Genomic DNA, 23,190 nt, shown 5'->3' with positions numbered 1-23,190 from the left:
GATTTCATCACTATATATATCTTTCTTTCTTCAGCAAATTTGAGCTGGAGGCTTCTGATTCCTGAATGAATTTGGTACATTTCAAGATCAAATCCGAAAACTTTCTGACCCTGCATAGACAGCAATGCAACTAACACTTACAAGGCCCAGAAAGGGATATTATTAGTAAGGATATTGTTAAAATTGTTCAACCTTAATTTTTTGAAGCTATAAGAATACTTTTTGTGCACAAAGAAAACAAAAATAACGACTTTATTTAACAATTTCTTATCTTTTTAATTTCAAAGTAGCTTACATTGAGTATAGTCATCATCTCGGCAAACAGTGATTAAGTATTTATACATAACTTGGCATAATATGCATATGATACATCAGTGCTCATATATTTTGCCCTTCATAATTACTCAGCAAGTAAACTAAAGCTTGACTCTTGAGCTCTGGTTTTAGACCCGTACAGAAAGTCTCGGCTGGCTTATTCTCCTTAAGCTGTTCTCTCTGATACTCACTGACAGATCCTGTCAGTCATCTGATGCTTTTCCTAAGTGCATGCTGGATGTCTCTCGGGCCTCCTACTGATGAAAAGATGTGCTTTTTCTGCTCTCTCTTTTTTTTCTTCTTCTTGAAATCTTACTTTTTCACACTCAGATATTCCTCAGGTAAAGCTGATAAGAACGGGTGCCGGTCTGTCACTGTTGGTGCACAGGTCTGTGTGGTGTGGTAGCCAGTGCTCTTGACCTTCTCCAGGCCCTCGGGTTTCCTTTATTATACACCTCATTGCTCAGTGGACAGCTTTAGCTCACCTTTAATGTTCCACATCAGAGATCTGTGTCTCAGCTGCAAGAGAGGAGAGCCCTAATCGAGAGGAGGACCTTTCAGTCCATCCGATGTAAGAAAAAAAACATCCCACTGCAGACTTCAGCTTTGTTATGTATATCCAGTTTCCTAAAACAGCCTAAAAATTGAACTCATATGCTTTACTGTTTATTTCATTAATCTAGCAGTGACAAATTCAAGCATATACTCTAATACAAAAATTCTGATTGCAATTCAGTGAGCTCTAAAACTCATTCTCATTACAACTGAGCTTATTTGCATATTTGTTTCAATTAGACTGCAGTGTTTAACTCAATATCTACGACAAGAACATTATCAGACTCTAAACAAGAAAGCACCATTTGTTGATGAAGTGTAGAATGAACTTCGTAGGAGTTTAAATGAGGACATGCTATTATCTGTTAAGTGTTTTGTGATGCCAGAACAGGATTATGTCTTTTCTGTTATAACCATAGACTTTTGAACACATTTAGGCATTGCATTTCACTTTTCTTTCCGGGTAAAGTGAAACAGTGATTTTAATAGCATGTGACCTGCTCAACTGAATCACTTTGACCCAAAGACACATTTTAAGTTTGATGTACTACAGTAAAAAAAAGAATCTCAACATTGGTTTGGAGTGTCAATAGAATGCAGAGACATTTCTTTTTATTTTAGTGCATTAAATTTGATGTGGTTCTGGGTCAAAGTGACTCAGAATTATGGAGCAGGTCATATTTGATTGCTATACCAACTGAACTTTTTGTCTCTCAATAGAAAAAAGTTAAAATTTGGTTGAATTTAGTCAGTTTAAAGGGATAGCTCACCCAAAACTGAAAATTCTGTCATTATTTACTTACCCTCATTTTGTTCCAAACCTGTAAGACCTTTGCTCATCTTCACAACACAAATGAAAACATTTTTGATGAAATCCGAGAGCTTTCTGACTCTGCAGTAACAGCAATGCAACTGAAATGCTCCCAGGCCCATAGTTCAACTGCAATTTTATGAAGCTACGAGAATACTTTGTGCGCAAAGAAAACAAAAATAATGACTTTATTCAATTCTTCTTCTCTAAATCACGTATTCTGCTATTATCAGAATACCATGACGTATACATTGTTGTTTGTGTAACCCCTACACCAGGTCCTACTCACACCCGCTCCAAGCGGGTCTCGAACCCCAGTCTCCGGCATGGGTCTTGAGATCAGGGGAGTGAGGTTTACCTGCACAGCACCTGCTAAACCTCACTCCCACCCTGGTCACGGCACCAACGTAACCCCTACACCCGGGTCCTACTTGCACCTGTTCCGAGCGGGTCTCCGGCATGGGAGGTAGGCGCACTAATAAGGATGCTAAAGACTGCAGCCCCTAGTGTTAGTCACTAGTGCACCTCTTGAGATCAGGAGAGTGAGGTTTACCTGCACAGCACCTGCTAGCTGGCCTCCATTAAACTCACCCCCCTAAACCTCACTCCCATCCGGGTCACGGCACCAATGTAACCCCTACACCTGGGCCCTACTCGCATCCGTTCTGCGCGGGTCTCCGGCATGGGAGGCGGGCGCACTAACAAGGAGGCTAAAGACGGGAGCCCCTAGCATCAGTCGCTAGTGCACCTTTTAAGATCAGGGGAGTGGGTTTACCTGCACAGCACCTGCTAGCTGGCCTCCATTATACTCACCCCTCTAAACCTCACTGCAAAAAGGCCTGTCTTACTTAGTATTTTTGTCTTGTTTCTAGTCAAAATATCAAAAAATTCTTAAATTGAGATGCATTTACTAGATAAGCAAAATGACGTTAGATATTTAGTCTTGTTTCCAGAGGGGAAAAACTAAATTAAGTAAATTTTGCTTAAAACAAGTAAATTTATCTGCCAGTGGGGTAAGTAAATTATCCTTAGAACAAGAGTATTTTACTTACCCCACTGGCAGATAATGTTACTTGTTTTAAGAAAAACGCACTTAATTTAGTTTTTCACCCTGGAAACAAGACTAAATATCTTGCATCATTGCTTATTTAGTAAACTAATCACAATTTAAGAAGTTTTAGATATTTGACTAGAAACAAGACAAAAATACTAAGTAAGACAAACCTTTTTTTGCAGTGCTCACTTCCATCCGGGTCACGGCACCAATGTAACCCCTACACCCGGGTCCTACTCGCATCCATTCCGAGCGCGTCTCCAGCATGGGAGGTAGGCGCACTAACAAGGAGGCTAAAGACTGCAGCCCCTAGCATCAGTCACGAGTGCACCTCTTGAGATCAGGGGAGTGGGTTTACCTGCACAGCACCTGCTAGCTGGTCTCCGTTATACTCACCCCCCTAAACCTCACTGCAAAAAAAGGCTTGTCTTAGTATTTTTGTCTTGTTTCTAGTCAAAATATCTAAAAATTCTTAAATTGAGATGCATTTTCATAGATAAGCAAAATGACGTAAGATATTTAGTCTTGTTTCCAGAGGGGAAAAACTAAATTAAGTCAATTTTGCCTAAAACAAGTAAAATTATCTGCCAGTGGGGTAAGTAAATGATCCTTAGAACAAGAGCATTTTACTTACACCACTGGCAGATAATGTTACTCGTTTTAAGAAAAACACACTTAATTTAGTTTTTCCCCCTGGAAACAAGGTTAAATATCTTGCATCATTGCTTATTTAGTAAACTAATCTCAATTTAAGAATTTTTAGATATTTTGACTAGAAACAAGACAAAAATACTAAGTAAGACAAACCTTTTTTGCAGTGCTCACTCCTATCCGGGTCACGGCACCAACGTAACCCCTACACCTGGATCCTACTCACATCCGTTCCAAGCGGGTCTCCGGCATGGGAGGTAGGCGCACTAACAAGGAGGCTAAATACCGCAACCCCTAGCATCAGTCGCTAGTGCACCTCTTGAGATCAGGGGCGTGAGGTTTACTTGCACAGTAGGGCTGTGCAATTAATCGCAATCGCAAAAAAATTGCGATTTAAGCACATGCGATTTCTAAACCGCATAAGGCTGCGATTTTATCTATCCCCCCAACGGCACCCCCGCCCCCTTGAACGTCAAGTTCATTTTATTTTCGATATAGCGCCAGATCACAATATAAGTCATTTAAGGTTATCTTTCCTATAGAACAGGTCTATACATAGTTCTTTTATTAAACAAACTAAATTGCCTTATGTTATTTATCTTATTTACACTTAGGCATGTCATTTCTGTCTCTTCATGGTCGCGCGTTTACAATGTCTCCTCCGCGAAAACACGGACTGGATCGCGGACTCCATTCATAAAAACGGAATCTACTATAGCGCAGAATGCCACGTAATTCGTCGATTTTTGGATGAATAAATCAAAAGTTGGTCTGTCACTTAATTCAAATCGCGATATGGACTAGTGTCTGAGAAAACTGAAATGCAAAAAGACCGTTTTAATATGAATCCTGCATGTTCCATTTGCCTCTGTATGTATGAATGGCGGAGATGTGTATTTCTTTCTTTACTACACGCACACTGAAGCACACGTGACGCTCCCGCTAATTTTTGGCATTTGCATCTCACATGAACAGATACACTCAATCTCCAAAGCTGCTGTGAGTGTCACTTTTACCGTTTCATTTGAGAAAACTAGCATCATATCATACTGTACACACAGAAACTTCACTGCAACCTGTCAAAATAAAAGCACGGTTTAACATGAAGCAGAACAATATTAGTCTTGTATTACATTTGTACAGTATAATGTAGGTGTTTATATATTCCTATTTAAATAATTTACATAAAACAATATATATGATAAAAAATATATATTACAACAAGATTAACCACTTAATTATTATTTAAACGTTTTAAACTGAATATATTTTTTCTTCCATGATTGATTTTAACAGTAAACTTCTGTTTGTTTGGCAAAAATTAAAAGGGTTTATTTTTCATTTGATTAAAAATAAATAAATGTTTATGCTTTTTGATTATCAGAAAAATTAAAACACATAAGAATTAATAAAAAAAAAAAAAAAAAAAAAAAAAGCAAAAGATTGTAGAGCCCTCAAAATGTTAAAATAGATAGTTTTGGACTTATTTTTCCACTTAAATGAATGTTTTCGTTATTACACAAAGTAGGCTAAAGTACCGGGGGAAAAAAGTAACATGGCTAATTTATTTTATGTTGTCTGTTTTAAAGACAATTTTACTACAGTTTTGTTTATTAAACTGTTATTTCATTGTGAAATGTTTTGTTATGCACTTCTTGTGCACTGAATACATTTAGAATGTATGTATGTAGCTTGTTTGAAAAAGCAAAAAAAAAATATATATATCGCAAATAAAATCGCAATCGCAATATTCGTTCAAAAAATCGCAATATGATTATTTTGTCCATATTGCACAGCCCTATTGCACAGCACCTGCTAGCTGGCCTATGTTACACTTGGAGGAGAAGAATTGTTGAATAAAGTCAGTGTTTTTGTTTTCTTTGCCTGCAAAATTGTATGCTCATAATTTCGTAAAATTGTGGTTGAACCACTGATGTCACATGGAATATTTTAACAATGCCCTTACTACCTTTCTGGGCCTGGGAGCATTTCAGTTGCATTGCTGTCTATGCAGGGTCAGAAAGCTCTGGGATTTCATCAAAAATATATTTTGCGTGAACGATCCCTTTAAAGGTTGTATCAGCGATTTCAAGCCTGAAACATAAAGTGTCAAATTCAGCTGACCTTTCTTCACGATCCGCTCGCTGCCTGCTCCATAAATCGACTGTAAAAAAAACGCGTCTCTCTGGTCAGCCTAGGGTCCGAGATATGCCAAAAAAACAATCGGTGCTACCAACCTTTCCACAGAAAAACAAACAGTGTTCCAACCAATCACCGTCAGGGGGTTGGTGTTGTGGACTTTCCTACTGGTGCAGGGATGTGAGGGAGGCGGAGCGAAAGTCCACAACACCAAACCCCTGACGGTGATTGGTTGGAATACTGTTTGATTTTCTGTTGAAATAGTTGATAGCACCGAAGGTCAGCTGAATTTGACACTTTATGTTTCAGGCTTGAAATCGCTGATACAACCTTTAAGGTAGCTAAGCTAGGCCAGTCTTGACCTTAGCACCTGGTAGTCCTGCTGATCCATTATCTACATCAGCTTGGACCAACTGATGGCCAGTTTGGTTCAGCTACCATGTGAAAACACATAGAGTAACATATATGTATCATGTGCCGTAGAACTGCTTTAATTAGGCAGGAAATGTCCTGTAATTGATGTATGACATAGTTCATGACATGTTAGCTCATAATAGTATGATGATTAATGATCACAATCCATCAGAATAGTAAAGAGTGTCCTAATTTACCTAAAGACTTTGGTCTTACTTGATCATTTGGAAGCTTAAGTTTGACTGGTGTTGGGGGTAACGCATTACAAGTAGTATGAGTTGTAGTATGATGTAATCAGATTACTTTTTTCAAGTAACTAGTAAAGTAACACAATAATTTACAATGAAATATCCAAGTTATTTTTCAAATGAGTAACACAAGTTACTTTGCTCAATAAATTTCAAGTTTGGTGAGAAAGGGCCTATACAGTTGACAAAAAGTAATGCAAAAGATATGTAACACATTACTTTCCGTGAAGAGTAATTAAGTTACTCAGTTACTTTTTTATGGAGTAACACAGTATTGTAATGCATTACTTTTAAAGGTAAATTTCTTCAACGCTGAGTTGGACAGTATTAAAAAAGTCCATCACAACTAATTAAATGCAATTTTGCAACAGTATGTACTACTGATAACATGTTTGGGGTCAGTAAGATTTTTTTTTTAAATTGTAATAATATTTCACTATTTTACAGTTTACTGTATTTTAATTAAATAAATTCACCATTGGTAATTATAAGAGACTTTTTTTAAAACAAAGTCATTATTTAAAAACTTTTTAACAAAAGCATTCCCATGCATCTTTGCCAACTGAGATGGGCGAGAAACTTAATTTGTTCCACTTTTCCTGAAGACCACTTTAGCTAAAAGCACTCTGTTAGTTGACTTTCTAACTAAAAGTGTGATAACATCACTAATTGTGGAGAGAACAGTTGCAATATCCGTTCTCCTGTCAGATGCACTATATCTCTACCAATATGTTAGCTAAGGTCAGTTAACTGTACAATACATAATTCATAACCATTTTGATAAGTATATTTTGATCCTCTGATATAAAAAAGGTGCAATAGATAAAGCTTGTAATAAAGCTTATAAAAGTATATAAATATAATAAATGTGAAGCTATTTGTTGGGTTGAGTAGTGCAGGGTTACGAAATGAACAACAGCAACACCTAGTGGTCATGCCCAGAGTTTGAGTTTAACAGAAAGAAGTCTGCAAATCAATTCCTCTATTTAAACTCTTGTAACCATAGTGCTTTAAAACGTTCAAGGACTCTCTTTCTGTCTGTCAATCTGACTCTGTCCTGGAAAGAGCACCTCATTGAACAGCCGTCTATATGGGTAATGCGAAAACACTCTCTTTTACGACCCACACAGCGGGAAACATTCCTCAAATTCACAGGGTTTCTGTGGATATCCATGGAGACAGTAACACACTATTTGAGAAGATTTAAAAGCGGACAGTTCACTGAAAGCAAATGGTGAAAACTATAGGCACGGCTGTCTGACAGTCATTCAACTTTGTAATGAAATCCAAACCTGTTTCAAATCAATGTGCTTCCTGTCCTGACATTTTTTTGTTCCTAAACTTAACATGAAATCATTATGCATGTTCTTCGAGTGCATAACGCAATTTACCAGTGCATACAGTGGTGACCAAAATTACTAGAACACTAGTATTTTCACCAGCTAAAAAAATGGTTTTAAGTCAGTTATTACTATCTTTTGCTGTTTACATCTCTGTTTACAAATGTTGATTTAATTTAATAGTTAACTGATAAAGAAAATCTATTTATGACATTATTTTGACAGCATCCTCATTTTATCCTCATTGCCTAAAACTTTTAAAGGGGTCATCAGATGCCCTTTTTCCACAAGTTCATATGATTCTTTAGGGTCTTAATGAAAAGTCTCTAATGTACTTTGGTTAAAAATTCTCAAGTGTAGTAGTGTAAAAAAACACCCTATTGCCTTGTCAAAATCAGCTCTGTAAAATATCAGCTCATTTTATCGCATGGGCCCTTTAAATGCAAATGAGCTCTGCTCGCCCCGCCTCTCTCTGCTGAGGGATTATGAGGTGTAATGTTTACTTTAGCCACATTTAGCCGCGTTTAGCTGCATTTAGCAAAATAATCTGCCAATGGGGTAAGCAAAAAAAAATCTAATTTCTAACAGAAAACAAGATTATTTTTCTTACCCCATTGGCAGATTATTTAGCTCGTTTCAAGCACAAATACACTTAATTTTTACTTGTTTTTTAAGAATTAGAATTTTTAGATATTTTGGCTGGAAACAAGACAAAAAAATCTAAGCAAGAAAAGCATTTTTTTGCAGTGTAGCATTGCAGGTAGATTTCTTGAAGCATCTTGGAGACGTTGCCAGAGTTGTGACGTTGTCTCACTGGATTTTTACAATTAATGGCAAAATGAATGTTTGGAAATTTAAACTAATATTTCCTACTGACCCACTACAGCAAAAGATAGAAATAGAACTGATTTTTTTTTTTAAATTTTTAGCTGGTGAAAATACTAGTGTTCCAATACTTTTGGCCACCATTTTACATTTAACTATTGAATTTTGTGTTTAACTGATATATAGCCAATTCCATAAGAAAATTGGCAAATGGGTTGTACTGTAAATGAAATTTCATGTTGACTTTAAAGGGATTGTTCACTGGAAAACTTACACGTTACTTGTAATGTGATTTTCAGTAATTAACAACTTGAATTTCTTTATACACTCAGTGATGCAGTGATGCCATAGAAGAACCATTTTTGGTTCCCCAAAGAACCCTTCAGTCAACAGTTCTTAAAAGAACCATTAAAAATCTAAAGAACCCTTTTCAACTATAAAGAACCTTTTCTGCATTTGAAACGTTTCATGGATGTTCAAGGTTCTTCATGGAACCATTGATGCCAATGAAGAACCTTTATTTTTAAGAGTTCAAACCGTTCAAAAGTTTGCAGTCAGTAAGATTTGTTTTTGAAAGCCTTTTCTGCTCACCCAAGGCTGCACTTATTTAATTAAAAATGCTAAAAAAATATAATGAAAATATTGTTCAATATTCCAATCCACCTTTTCTCTTTCATTGATGGAAAAGAGCAGCTCAGGCATTCTAATAAACATCTTATGTTGTGCTCCACAGAAGACAAAAGAATATTTGGAGTGACAAATGCTGAATAAAAGGTGACAGAATTTATTCAGAACATCTGCTTTTTCAGAAATACAAAATGTTTTCCCTCTAAAACCATTGTTAGATGATATATCAAGTCACTAGAGGGCAGTCTTTAGTAGCTTTACAAGCACAACATAACATGCACTGAAACATACATAGAAGTTACATGCTGTAATGTCTAACTAATATACTAACTAAATGACCAATCTGTGATTCATTATTATATAACTATACTAATAAATTCACATTAGTCTCACGTCTGAAAACCTGTGCTGGTGCACAGTATTTGTTTTTTTTCTCTAAAGACGTACAGAGTGACGTAAACTCCTCTGTTTCTGTCTCTGATGTGGAATTAATATTCCAGTCATATATCTTTCCTCTAGCAACTCAAACTCCTCTCATGTGTGGGTTTAAAGTCTCTGAGAATAGTGAGAATAGTCTCACTCTAACTGGAGTGCTTCCTCTGGTCTTGTGATGAGGCAGCTGTGAATATGTGCTCCCGGCTAATACACAGACACACATGAACACACACACACCTGACACACTGATGCTTTGGGAGATTTGTAAGCTCTTTTGTTTTTGAAATCCTCAAAGAGCTGGCAAATGCCGACTGCAGCATGTCTGGTGTCATCGTCGCATGGGAAGACGAATGGGACGCTGCTCTCGTCTGTAAATTACCACGCTGCTTCTGACATTTTAACCCTCTCCTTGACATTCAGGCCTGCTAGCGTCATTAAAACCTCACTTCGCAAATCCACACTTCCCCTAGAAGTTTATAGACGCCCTTGTGGCTGCCCCGAGGTGCGGATGTCGTAAAATGGTGATGAGATCGCTGATAAAGGTGAATGGGTATCAGATTCATGGCCGATGTGTTCACTGTCCTCTCGAGTCGGTAGTGTACGTTACTGCACACTGTATTTTATTGCATGCTGTACTATAGGGTTGGTTGTAGAGTAAATTTAAAGCGTGTGAACTCGTCCACACCTGCAGTTCATCCTGCAGTTCGATATCAAACGCACGCAAGAGATTCATATCCCTCTGGATACCATTCCCAGTTCCTTTTGATGTCCATTTTTTCTCTTTCTCTCTTCTTTCTCTCATTCACCCTCACACACTCTCTCTATGGCTGTTTTTCTTTAAGGTTTGGCTTTCAATGTGTAGTTTACACTTAAAGGAGTAGTTCACTTTCAGAACAAAAATTTACAGATAATGTACTCACCTCCTTGTCATCCAAGATGCTCATGTCTTTCTTTCTTCAGTCGTAAGGAAATTATGTTTTTTGAAGAAAACATTTCAGGATTCCTCTCCATATAATGGACTTCTATGGTTCCGCCGAGTTTGAACTTCCAAAATGCAGCTTCAAAGGGCTCTAAATGATCCCAGCCGAGGAAGAAGGGTCTTATCTAGCAAAACAATCGGTTATTTTCTAAAAACATTTACAATTTATATACTTTTTAATCTCTACACAGAGTACACACAGAGATAGACAAGATGAGCATTTGAGGTTAAATAGTATATAAATTGTAATTTTTTTTTTTTTTTTAGAAAATAACCAATTGTTTTGCTAGATAAGACCCTTCTTTCCTCGGCTGTGATCATTTAGAGCCATTTGAAACTGCATTTTTGGAAGTTCAAATTCAGGGGGCACCATAGAAGTCCATTATATGGAGAGAAATCCTGAAATGTTTTTCCTCAAAAAACGTAATTTCCATACGACTGATGAAAGACATGAACATCTTGGATGACAAGGGGGTGAGTATATTATTTGTAAATTTTTGTTTTGAAATGAAATACTCCTTTAAGATCTGTGATAATATAGTTTAATTTAGAGTAAATAGTTAACAACTATTTTTATATTGATTAATCTAACGACTAATTTATCGATTAATCAATTAATCTAAACAAATAATTTCCCACAAAAAATCTACAATTTTACGTAAGAACATTTTACTTTAATAAAATCAATTATTGCAGATGTTTTTGATTATTAAATTTTAACGGAAGCATTAAAATGGAATCCAGAAAAGTAATGGAAAAGAATTTGGTCAAATTAAAACTTTAAAATGTAATTAATTAGACAGGCTTTTTGATTTAAATAAATAAATAAATTTAACCATTAAAACAGTATAGAAAAATTTAAATGGATTTCATAGGGCTTGTTTGTGGTAATAAAAATATAGATGTAAGTGAACAATAGCCTTTAAAATGACTTAAAATACATATAGCACTGATGCAATAATAATTAGTTAAAAAAAAAAAGGCAAGAAATCATGGGTTTATTGCACAAAACTTGAAATACATAATGTATTATAAACCAATAGAGATTATAATAAACCCAAACTTACAACAACATGCAGAGATGGAGTTTGAGACGCTCCACACATGTGCTCCACACAAATTATGTTCTTAGTTAAAGGGATAGTTCACCCGAAAATTTTAATTCTGGCATTAATTACGCTTCCTCATGTTGTTCCAAACCTGTAAAATCTTCGTCATCTTTATAACACAAATTAGGATATTTTTGATTAAATCCGATAGCTTTCTGACCCTGCATAGACAGCAACACAACTCAAATCTTAAAACGGCCCAGAAAGGTAAAAAGGACATTGCTAAAATAGTCCAAGTGACATCAGTGATTCAACCTTAATATTATGAAGCTAAGAGAATATTTTTTTGTGCACAATGAAAACCAAAATAATGTTTTTACTCTATGCAGGGTCAGAAAGCTCTCGGATTTTAAAAATATCTTAATTTGTGTTCTGTAGATGAACAAAGGTCTTACAGGTTTGGAACGACATGAGGGTGAGTAATTAATAAGAATTTTAATAAGAATTTTCATTTTTGGGTGAACTATCCCTTTTAAATACACTCCTTTCCAAAAGTTTGGGATTGGAAATGCTCTTATGCTCACCAAGGCTGCATTTATTTGATCTAAGATACAGAAAAAGACAGTAATATTGTGAAATTATATTATAAATTGATAGAGCCGTTTTCTATTTTATTATATTTAAAAATGTAATTTTCTTTATTTGATGCAAAACTGAATTTTCAGCATTCATTACTCCAGTCTTTAGTGAAACAGTGTAGTGTCAGTCTTTAATGTTGCTTTTAATCAATGTAGTGCATTCTTGCTAAATAAAATTTAATTTCTTTCCCAATTTTTTTTTCTTAACTGTACACAAAGTTAATAGTTAATGTGACTAATTCCTTGTGATGCATGTTTTTTTTTCCTTCTACAGAATATATTTGGGGTCCAAAGAGTCAAAAAAACATTGGAACTCATTGACTGTCATGTGGACAAAAAAAACAGAGACTGTTCCACAGAAGAAAGTAAGTCATTCAGGTTAGGAACGATGTAGCCGCTGTACACAGGGGTCACCAGTTTAATAATATTTAGACTAAGTCTACTTATTTTGTAGGCTTAATGATTCACACTTTCAAAGCAAGTCATAAAATATATAAACTCACATTTAAAAATATAAATTTTTTTCCCAATTCATCCACCTTGGCTTGATTCATTAGCAAGCTGTTCAAACCTCTTTCTATATATGGAGAATAATGTTTTGAAACTCATGAGTTTGAAAAGGTGCAGACTTCAGTCTGTCTCTCCCTCTTTAAACTTCGTCCAAATTATTTTCAGACTATGCTTGTATTAAAACAGTAACATACAGTAATTATTGCCCCATTTCTTGCCAAGCACACCTGTTTCTGGTTAATAATGAAACATTTTAAAGCCAGCATAGTCCAGGTTATGTTGTTGCTTCAATGGCTAAATGGACCCTAAAATGACCCGTTATCCTTTGAAGAATCTTAGAGTTTATATTGGCACAAGTGCAAATTATCAGTAATGATCTAAATGTAAAAACCTGCCCAATGGTAAAGATATAGACATAGATTTCCATGTATGAAAACATAAACCTTATTGTTTTATTATTCAAGTAATTTGTCGTAATATATGCACATTTTTGTTGAACGTTGATCATGTCGTGATTAAATAGAAAGTGAAATCTGTGGACGCTGATAATGCAGTGAAAGAATATTTACTCTTTAATGGTGTTCTAATGCCATGTTTTGAGCGCTGGAGATGATTTGGCGAGTGTGTTTGAGTAATCGGGACGGTGCTGTGTTACTGCTCGAAACCCTGCTGCTTTACTGTCAAAGAGATTTTCCTTTTCGTAGGCTTATTGCCAAAAACAGTCAGTTTTACACACACACACACACACACACACACACACACACACACACACACACACACACATAATTACCTCAGCTGCGGTTTTTATCGGCCCCTAAAACAAAACCTTTTGTCTTTTATCATAATGAATAAAGCATGGTTATAAACTTTAAATAGTTCAGTTGGACTTTTGTGGCTTAGAATTCTAGAGTGATCTGTCAGGGTCTAAAGTTGTAACAGTTATATTTAGTTATTGATTTAATAGAGCGTAAATGAGATTGTCATGGCTTAACGACAGCCTTCGACACTGAACTTTTATCACATAAGTAGGTATTACCTGAATTTGCAAATCAGAAATCAGCTTATTTAAAGGTGCTGTACTGACTGTACTAAAGTTTAAAAATACCATAATGTTTGCAGATATTGAGGAAACATGCTAAGTTCACATATTTGTTTCTCTGAAAAACAATGCTACAGCCAGTTATTTTACTTTGAAATGTGTGTTCCATGATGGAATGTCTTTGTTTTGGTATCTGTAATTCCACCCATTGCCAATTTACTTAATAGTATTTCGACAAACCTGTGGTGCCCGTTGGCGGAAAACTGGGCGTGTTGCAGCCATGGAAGCCAGCAAATTAATTGGGCCAGAGATAGCAGATTTTACCTGACCCAAAAAAAGCCTCAATGTCCATCAAAAAACATGGATAAATTAACTTATCAATTTACAGAGTAAGGCTTGTCACCTTTCATTGTCAGAAGCACTTGTTTCTGTTGTGGTCCTCAATCTGGCAACCCACATAAGGGTTGAGTCTGAGGAGGAGGGAGTGGGAGAAACAAATCTCTTCAGTATTTTAAATTTAGACTAGTACCCATTTAAACCTCTAACTGTCGATATTACATTTTATAGATACAAGATGTTTTAGATATGAAGACATTTCTATAAATGTGGTAACAGGACGTCTTACTGTATGTGAGTATATACTTCTTTCACTTGACATGATGTTGAATTCTCTATAAGTTGGTGTTGTTTCCTTTACATGCAGAAATTACATCACATTGCAGTGGCCTAACAACCACCCAGAACACCTTAAAAATATATCCAGAAATACCATAGCAACCATCCAGAGTTCCCTTACAACCTTGTGAAACACTTTAGAAACCCACTGTCCAAGAAACCTCCTAGCACACCTTAACAACTACCTGGAGTGCTTTAGCAACCTCACAGAACACTATAGAGAACACTCTGAATACTCTAGCAACCAATTTAAAACACCCCACAACATCCTAAAACACCCTAGCAACCACTTCACACTCACTATCTAGCACCTGTTGCACCCTAGCAACCCTAACCCTAACCCAGAACACCCTAACAACCTCCAAGCACACCCTAGCAACCAACTAGAACAGCCCTAGCATGTAACCACATTAAAACACCCCAGTAACCATCCTCAACACCCTAAACCAATCTAACAACCACCCAGCACACCCCAATAACCATCCAAACACCATAGCAACCATCCAGTGTTCTAGCCACCACTCAGAATGCTTTAGCAACCACCTTAAAACCCACCAGCAACCACCCAGAACACCCTAAACACTCTAGCAATCACTTAGTGCTCCCTGTCCAGCACGAGTGCACCCTAGCAAACACACCCTAAGAACCTCCTTGCATACCCTAACAATGACCTAAAGCACCCTAGTAACCATCTGTAACAGCCATAACAAGCAGCCACCTTTAAATACCCCAGCAACCATCCAGAACACCCTAGTAACAGAACACCATAGGAACCCCCCAGAGTTCCCTAGCCACCTTGCAGAACTCCCTAACAACCACCCTCATACCCTAGTAACCATCAAGAACACCATAGCAACACAAAGTGTTCTAGCAACCACTCAGAATACTGTAGTAACCACCCAAAACACCCTAAATCACTCCCTATCTAGGGCCCAATGCAACCTAGCAACTACCCAGAGTGCACTAGCAACCATGCAGCTCATAGCCCTAGCAAGCAACCACCTTAAAACAACCCAGCAACACCCTAGCAATGACCTAGTACACCCTAATAACCATCCAGAACACCACAGCAATCACCCAAAGTGTTCTAGCAACCACTCAGAATGCTAAAAATACACCAGCTACCATCCAGAATACCATAATAGCCAACCAGCACACCCTAGAAACCATCCAGAGCACCATATTGACTCAAAGTGTTGTAGCAACCACCTTAAAACACCAGAGCAACTATTTATAACACCCTAAAAAACACGTAGCAACCACCCAATACTTCCTATCTAGTACCTAGTACACCCTAGCCAAGCAATCACCCAGAGTGCCCTAGCAACCATCCAGAGTATCCTAGCAACCATTCAGAACACCCAATAACAATAGCAACCACCTTAAGGGGGTCGCACACCGAACGCGAAGCGCAGCGCCGCGTCGCGCCGCGTCTTTAAAATTCGAACACATAGTTTTCTATGAGCATATGCACACCGGCGGTGCCATTCGGCGTCTCCGCGGCGCCCAGCTACGACTCAGGAAGCTGTTCAAATTTCTACCGCGCCACAGAGCGCTATCTGCATAGTTTTATATTAAATAACATCATATTTGTCTCAAATCGTCCTATTAGATTAAAAAACAAGATACCACTGCTGCAAAATACTAATTACATTAGGTTTACAGCTTGAAAAAAATGTAAACCTATATAATTCATTCATATTTTATTTTCTCAATACATTTTTTCATACGCAAATATCTAAAGTCCTATGTAACATTTGCCTGTCGTAATTACATTCACTGTCTTTGACTGCCACCTATTGGATTTACAAGGTCACAACCGTCACTTGCAGTTCAGAACTTCACTGGAAAATGAGCTGACGCGTATAGAATGTGCGCGTCCGGTGTGCGATACCTCCAGCTGTCCTCGGCGCGACGCGACATTGCGCTGCGTTTCTCGTCCGGTGTGCGACCCCCTTTACAACCTAACATTTTGCCATCACATTTCGAATGGCTGGATTCCACTTGCATTTCATACAGTTTTGTAGAAGTACTGGATAGGTTATTTGACACATGCACATCTCAAACTTAAATATAACTAGTTGAATAGGACTAGTGTTAAAGAGATGTACTTTTAGAATGATACTATCTGAGATTTGGCTGTATAGGCCTCTTTGCTTTGGCGGCAGTGAAAGTGTGAGGAAAGCTGAGACTGTCGTACCTCACAGAGGCTCCTCTGCCCTCACCGACCTGGCAGGAAAACAAAGTGTGGCTGTTCACATTATGCTTGCATCCAAGTTTTATTATTTATGAAAGACCTGACGGTGTTTGATTTCCTCGTATGGTTTATCATTATGTCAGCGCTTGCGTATGAAAACACAGAGGTTAGCGGGAATGTAGAGGAAGCTGCTTTACCCTTTGTGACGCAGATGTGCCGTGTTTTCCTACTGACAGCTGGATTGTGTGTGTGAAAAAGAGCAAATATACCCTGTTTGATCTGGCGGTAGTTTGCATCCAATCAGCATGGCCTCTGAAGTCACAATGTGTCATCTAAATGAACCGTACCATTCAACAAGGCAAGCAACAGGAGAACGCCCACCGAAAGTGTGTGTGTTGGATAAAGGGTAAGAGAGATCAGCACTGTCGCCCATCGGACAGGAAACAGACTGATAATGACTCGTGACCTTGTCAGTATGCATCACTGCTGCTATCTGAGAGATAAACACACACCCATGGCAAAAGTAGTAGGTAGCATAAGCTATCTGAAGTTTCCTATTTCAGTTCAGGGAATTCTTTAGTAGTTGATCATTTCTTCTGTTATGAGTCTTTCCTGTGAGTCCTTCATTCTTATGACATGTATAATCAAAGCAATGAGATCATTCTAGGCTGGTTCCTGTGGTTCACACCAAATAGAAGGACTGGATGGAGTGTCAGTCATTTAAATGTCTGAAACAAGTCTATTTTACACTTTGTATCGTTATGTTATTTATAGTCAGGGCCGGCCCTGTACATCTGGGGGCCCTAAACAGGATAATTTTGGGGCCCTGCCTTGCAGTGAATACTAGTGGAGTATTGCCAGTAGCCAGGTTTCCATCCAAAGATTTTGTTTGTGGAAAAAAAACACGGTAACACTTTCTATGAAGGCTGGATTTATAATACATTATAAGGGTTTATTACACGGCTCTTTGGAATGCTTGATTCTGATTGGTCAGTTGAGACATTTGCAGGTTCGTTCTTTTCAAATAATCACCGCTCCAAAGTAATAACGCATAGCCGGTACTACTTGTATGTTTAAAATCCCTCCGTGCCAACAAAGATTACCGTTTGGCGCCATCTTGTGACAAACACTGGACAACCACAATTAACAATGGAAAATTTCGACATTAATCTATTTAAATTGTCTTACTAACGTACATAGTTTGAAGGTTAGTCACGTGGTACTATATCGTTTCGCGGAAGGATAAAAATGTTATTTTAAAACAAATATGCCAATAAAAGGTTTCAAATTCATATTCATGTCCAGTTTTTTCCTTATGTGGCAAGTAGCCGTGTAATAAGCGGGATAATGTACAGGCAGCCGGTAGTTATCGCAGAAATAAGCCCCGACAGTGTGATCAGGACCCGACGCGAAGCGGAGGGTCTTGTATCACACTGAAGGGGCTTATTTCTGCGATAACTAATCGCTTATTTCTGCGATAACTACCGGCTGCCTGTACATTATCCCTTACATTCTTAAGGCATTATAAAGAATGCATAATGCATTATAAAAAACCTTATAATATGTTATATCATCTCATGAGTATTCATAAGAACAGTTTTAATGTATTATAATTTTTACTTTTTTGTGATTATAGCTTTTAAGAGTATGATTTCCTCCTCGTAGTTATAACGAATTATAAGTCTCATATCTTGTCATCTTTCTCATGTCACTTTACTTAAAGCATACAAAGACCACTTATAAGTAATTATAATAATATTTCCCAAAGAACCTTAAGATCATGCATCAGATCAGATGAATATGTGTAATATGACACATTTGTATTATCAGTTTGATTATTTTGATAGTACCCTTTAGACAGCTTTTGATTGGTAACTCTGCAACTGCATGTCAGCTAGCAGTAATTATTATTAGTAGTATGCTAAATATATGCTAACACTGAATTTTGATGTTTCACCAAAAGACAAACTATTATATTATATTATATTATATTATATTATATTATATTATGTTATATTATATTATATTATATTATATTATATTATATTATATTATATTATATTATATTAAGTAACTTTGCAAGTACATGAACCTTCTACCTAACCATAAACTAAGTCTACTAATACTCTAAGGAGTGTCAGTTGACATGTAGGTGGAAAGTTTAAGCATATAGTAAATGGACTAAGTGGACCATCAAAATGAAACGTAATATAATGTAAAAAAATAAATGTAATATGATATAATCCATTATAAATTAAGTAGATTTAATATGCCGTCAATAATCATAATCTTAAAAGTTATAACCTCAAATACTCAAGTATTATAATGTATTATAATTGTTGTTATGATTATTTATGACATGATATAACATATTATAAGGTTTATTATAATGCATTATGCATTCATTATAATGCCTTAGAAATACCCTTATAATGTATTATAAATAGGGGCTTCATAGAAAGTGTTACCAAAAACACAAAACAATTTAGCGCTTTGGAATTTTTACAGATATAGCAGATGGAAATGCATTATCGATAAAATTTCTCATGTGTCGTCATAATCTTTTTCCGTTTAACTTTAGCGCATAAATTCTAAATCCATACTTCAAATGTTGCAAAAATCTGTCAAGTTAGTAATGCTTAACTGCGTGCAGGAGGCGCCGACACGATCACTTGATCTCCCCCGCTGATGATGATCATACAACTGCTTCTGTTTATGATTATTGTTGATGATCAAGCAAATAGTCTATAACAAAGTACAAAAAAAAAAAAACTCAAGACACTTGTTAATAAAAATTAGCTAACATACAATTTAATATTAGGTTTTGTTTCAAATGGATAAAGAACAGGCTACTAGCCTATATATTTTACGCAATATAGATGACATGATGTATGGAAACAGCTCAAGGGCAGTTTTTTTTTTTTTTTGCGATACACCAAAACTTATGCGACAGTTCATTTTTTTACACATATTCTCTTTGTCGAGTGCAAAAACTGGATGGAAACTTGGCTAGTGACAGCCACGCGCTTTGCAACATAATGACTCAGACCACTAGTGGGGGCCCCCTAGTGGCGGCGGGGCCCTAAGCAGCCGCTTAGTTCGCCTATAGGGAGGGCCGGCACTGTTTATAGTTATATATATATGTTATAGGTTTTATTACTTTTAATCAATGAATCACTACAAAGTAATTACTATATATATATATATATAAGAGAGAGAGATGGTTTTTAGGGGGTGATTGCTATGCTATGATGTTCTGGATGGTTGCTAGGGTGTGCTGGATGGTTGCTAGGTTGTTCTAAATGGTTCTTAGATTGATCTAGGAGGACTCTTTGGGTATATGCTGTGGCGTACTATGGTTGCTAGAATGTGCTGGATGGTTGCTAGGGTGTTGTGTATGGTTGCTAGGATGTTCTAAATGGTTTCTAGATTGTTCCAGGTGGTTGTTAGGGCACCCTAGGTGGATGATTGCTATGGTGCTCTGTATGGTTGCTAGTGTGTTCTAGATGGTTCTAAGATTGGTCCAGGTGGTTGTTAGGACCCTCTGGGTGGTTGCTATGGTGTTGATGTTCTGTATGGTTACTAGGTTGTTCTAGATGGTTCTTAGATGGTTCCAGGTGGTTGTTAGGATCTTTTAGGTAGTTGCTATGGTGTACTATGGCTGCTAGGATGTGCTTGCTAGGGCGTTGTGTAATGTTGCTAGGTTCTAGATGGGTCCTACATTTTTCCAGGGGGTTGTTAGGACCCTCTGGGTGGTTGCTAGGGTGTTCTGGGAGGTTGCTAGGTTGTTCTAGGTGGTTGTTAGGGCACCCATGGTGTTCTAAATGGCCACTAGCGTGTTCTAGATGTTCTTAGTTTGTTTCAGGTGGTTGTTATATATGTATATATGCATTAGATGGTTGCTAGGGTGTGCTGGATGGTTGCTAGGTTGTTGTAATGTTGTAGATGGTTTCCAGATTGTTCCATGTCATTGTTAGGATCCACTGGGTAGTTGCTGTGGTTACTAAGTTACTAAGGTTGCTAGGATGTGCTGAATGGTTGCTAGAATGTTATAGATTCCTAGTATAGGTTCCTAGTTTTTCCAGGTAATTGTTAGGTGGTTGCTGCAGTGTTCTGTACGGTTGTTAAGTTGTTCTAGATGGCTCTTAGATTGTTCCAGGTGGTTGTTAGGACCTGGGTGGTTGCTATGGTGTAGTATATGGTTGTTATGGTGTTCTGGGTGGTTTCTAGGGTGTTCTGAGAGGTTGTTAAGTTGTTCTAGATGGTTCTTGCATTGTTCCAGTAGTTGTTAGGACCCTCTGGGTGGTTGCTATGGTGTATTAGATGGTCACTAGGTTGTTCTAGATGGTTCCTGCATTGTTCCAAGTTATTGTTAGGACCCTCTGGGTGGTTGCTATTGTGTATTATATGGTTGTTATGGTGTTCTGGATGGTTTCTAGGGTGTTCTGAGAGGATGTTAAGTTGTTCTAGATGGTTCCTGCATTGTTCCAAGTGGTTGTTAGGACCCTCTGGGTGGTTGCTATTACGTATTAGATGGTTGCTAGGTTGTTCTAGATGGTTCCTGCATTGTTTCCAAGTTATTGTTAGGACCCTCTGTGTAACTGCTATGGTGCACAAGATGGTTGCAAGGTTTTTCTAAATGGTCCCTAGATTGTTCTAGGTGGTTATAAGGACCCTCTGGGTGGTTGCTATGGTGTACTAAATAGTTGTTAGGATGTGTTGGATGGTTGCTAGGATGCTGTAGATGGTTGCCAGTTTATTCCAAGTGGTTGTTAGGTGGTTGCTGTGGTGTTCTGTACGGTTGCCAGTGTGTTCTAGATCATTCTTAGATTGTTCCAAGTAGTCGCTAGGGCACTTGGGTGGTTGCGATACGGTTGTGATAATGTCATTTTTTTCTTTCCAAATGGATTTAGATACAACAGTGCACCAATGTGTAAGAGTTTGTCTTAAATATGGCCATAATCACCATATATTATGCTCTTTATCCCAAATATTCAGATTAGTGATACATCACTAGTGTTTTTAAGTGAACCGTTTCCAACTTTTTGGGGGGCTTTAATCTTATTTATTTGGTTATGTTCTTGGTCATAAGACCTTTGCGTTTTGCAAGCCATCACATTAGAGTGTGGCTAAAGAGTTGCCACCTGGACAACAAGAAGCAGAAGTCATGAGAGGGAAAGACGCCTGAACGCTCAGTGGAAAGTCTTCAGTCACTTCCTGTCCTCTCAAAGGTGTGTTTATCTGTCTAACCATCCAGTCAGGCAGTCTAAGACCACCAGAGCTGTAACAACTGCATCAACACTTCAAATGCCAAGCCTGCCACTCTCTCTCCATCTCTCTCCATCTGTTTCACTCCGACTGGCTGGCAGTTGGTTTCTGTCTCCTCTTTGAGACAGGGTTTCAAACAAAGGGCTCAGGTTAAACAGTATCACAGATGGCTGCTGATGCTATAGGTGAACGCACACATGCTTTCATTTACTTTACAGCTCTTGCTGTACAAGATTGCTTCAGTATGGATATGAGAGTAACAGAAAGCCGGAGGTGTGTTTCCTATGAATATTTCAAACAGGAAGGATTTGTGAGAAGAGTGTGTGATTGTTCGGTCATAGTGAACGTGTTTCATTGATAAATAGACATAGTTATACATAGTTGATTTTGTACTGTATAGTCGTTTTAGATGGAAAGATGGTAGAGGATGGTGCAAATTACTGTGATCTAGTGTGTAATATACTGAGACTGTCTATTGTTATCTTAATCAGGTCTTTAAAATGCTTTTAGACCACGTGTTTGTGTCTGGAAACACTACATACCTCATTGTTCATCTCCACAATTTGATGAATAACAACTGCCATGATCAATAAAAATGTACAAAAACAAACTTCTGTTCTCTGCCTATTTTCCACAGGCAGTGATAACATATTAATATTGTATTGATAGCTCTAGGAAAGTATTGTTGATTAATATGCCTAGTTTTTGTACAGAAACAAATGAGAATTGATGGTCAAAAGTTTTTGGACAGTAAGATTTTTAATGTTTTTAAAGAAGTCTCTTCTGCTCACCAAGCCTGCATTTATTTGGTCTTAAATACAGCAAAAGCAGTAATATTGTGAAATATTTTTACTATTTAAAATAACTGCTTTCTGTATGAATACATTTTAAAATGTAATTTATTCCTGTGATCAAAGCAAATATTTCAGCATCATTACTCCAGTCACATGATCCTTCAGAAATCAATCCAATATGCTGATTTGCTGTTTAAGACATATTTATATATATATATTTATTATATTAAGTATATTAATCTTATAGTCTATAATCATATACTGAACTTTCTATTTATCAAAAAATCCTGAAAAAATGTATCACGATTTTCAGAAAGATATTAAGCAGCACAATTGTTTTTAACATCGATAATAATGCAGCTTTGTGTCACAGAAATAAATTACATTTTAAAATATTTTCAAATAGAAAACTGGTATTTTAAATAGTAATAATATTTTAGAATTTTAGCATTTTTATTATTTTTATTTTTATTTAAATAAATGCTGGTTAAGAAACTTGTTACAAAAATGTTACAGCATCTACCTGCAGGGTCTAGTTGCCTACTTCCCTATTTAACACATTCATCTTTATTCTTAATTGTTAGTAATTGTATTGATGTATTGTTTTAAGATGTAACTGCTGGCCAG

This window comes from Garra rufa, chromosome 11, assembly GCF_049309525.1.
Source record: "Garra rufa chromosome 11, GarRuf1.0, whole genome shotgun sequence".
Taxonomy (NCBI): Eukaryota; Metazoa; Chordata; class Actinopteri; order Cypriniformes; family Cyprinidae; genus Garra; species Garra rufa.
The sequence above is the reverse complement of the archived record's forward strand: the minus strand, read 5'-3'. Positions refer to the sequence as shown.